Genomic DNA, 2,037 nt, shown 5'->3' with positions numbered 1-2,037 from the left:
GAACCAGCTCCAAAGAAGGCAAAGACCGTAAAGTCAGCTGGTAAGGTTATGGCTACAGTTTTTTGGGATGCACGTGGAATTATACTTATTGACTACTTGGACTACTTGGACTACTTGGGTTCGTTTCAATGGCTAAAATTGAAGAACTAAAATTCGAATTGGTCGAACACCCACCGTATTCACCAGATTTAGCCTCCAGTGACTTTTTCTTATTTCCAAACTTGAAAAAATGGCTCGGTGGACAGAGATTTCCAGACAACGAAGACGTCATTGCCTCTGTAAGTGCTTATTTTGAGGAACTTCCGAAAACACACTTTTCTGAAGGATTAAAAAAACTTGAAAAGCGATTGACCAAGTGTATAGAGCTCCAAGGAGATTATGTTGAAAAATAAAAAAAAATTTACCCAAAAAAAATTGTTTTTATACTTCATTCTAAGGACTTATTGAACTACCCTCGTACTATATAAAAAAATTTCTCTTCTGATTATAATTGTTTATATTAAAAACAAATTTCATGTACAAATGCGAAAATCAGGCATTTTTTGACGAAAATATTCGTTTTTTACAATTAAAATTTGCCTCCACCCCCCCTCCCCGTTTTTGTCAAATTTCCACGTTTTGAGACCCCCTGAATCCGAAAAAAAGATTTTTACGAATGTGTGAAAATTATAGCATTTACAAAATTACAATAAACACTAAAATCAATATTTTAAGCCAAATAACGCATGATATGAAAAAAAGTCAAGAGATGAAAAATGTTTCTTTTCCAATGCTCTACAAGATTGTTTAAACACCTTTTTGATTTTTCTTAAAAAATTGAAAATTCAAATTTTGACAAAAAAAATGAAAAATAAAAAATTACATTTTGCGGTTGAAATGTGCAAAATGCGTAAAAAGATGACTGAACAAAAATTGTACATTTCAAAGAGATCTACAAATTTGTTATAGATGACTTTTTGATAACATCTGTATTTTGTGTTTTAATCGTGAAATACGATATTAACAATAAAAAATCAGCCCGCTGCGTGGGCACATTCTCATCGCAACTTATGTTTTTACATTCTCATCAGAAGGTCCGTCCATTCAGCGCCGCCACCAAGGCAAATTATAAAATGGAATACGCCATATTTTTTTGCTTTTTTTTGCTAATTTTGTGCTAAAAAAAATTTGTTTGCTCTTTAAACTTCGCAGACAAGGGTGGCAGGGCTAGCAGGACGTCCACTCAGCGCAGCTACCTACGAAAATTCACAAAAAATGATTATAATTCGATAAACGATAAGTGGAAATTTTTTTTGCTTTTTTTGCTCTATGATGACATAGATTACGTTTCCCAAAAAGCTACCCCTAAGTCTTACACAACTACCCCCTGTGATCAAAAACGTTTTCAAAATGGGAAAACTACCTTCAACAATGTAAACGTGTTTTAGGGCTTCAAATTAATCACGTGACACTTGAAAATTTTGCCCTCCTTATAATTTCCCCAAGCCTACCCTTCCACGTGAACGTATGCAGCAGAATATTTATATATATATGAAAAAGGCAGTAAAAATAATCAAACTTAGAAGAAACTGTTAGTTGATATTTTTTAAATCCCTTTGGTCTCCGATAATATATAATACGTTGCCCAAAAACTACCCCTAAGTCATACATACCCTCCCCTCGTCATCAAACACGTTTTAAAAGTTAAAAAACCACTTTGAACAATGCAAAAATGATTCAGGAATAAAAATAATAACATGAAACTTGAAAATTTCTCTCACGTTATAATTTTCCCCGAAACTACTCTTCCACGTGAACGTATGCAACAGAACGTATATCTGTATGAAAGAAGCATTAAAAATAATCAAACTTAGAAGAAAATGTTAGTTGATATTTTTTTCTCTCCGATAATATATAATACGTTCTCCAAAAACTACCCCTAAGTCATGCATACTCACCCCTCGTGACCAAAGACGTTTTAAAAGTTAAAAAACCAACTTGAACAATATAAAAATGATTTAGGACTCAAAATTAATAAAATGGAAGTTGCAAATTCCC

Source organism: Belonocnema kinseyi, chromosome 4, assembly GCF_010883055.1.
Source record: "Belonocnema kinseyi isolate 2016_QV_RU_SX_M_011 chromosome 4, B_treatae_v1, whole genome shotgun sequence".
NCBI lineage: Eukaryota > Metazoa > Arthropoda > Insecta > Hymenoptera > Cynipidae > Belonocnema > Belonocnema kinseyi.
The sequence above is the reverse complement of the archived record's forward strand: the minus strand, read 5'-3'. Positions refer to the sequence as shown.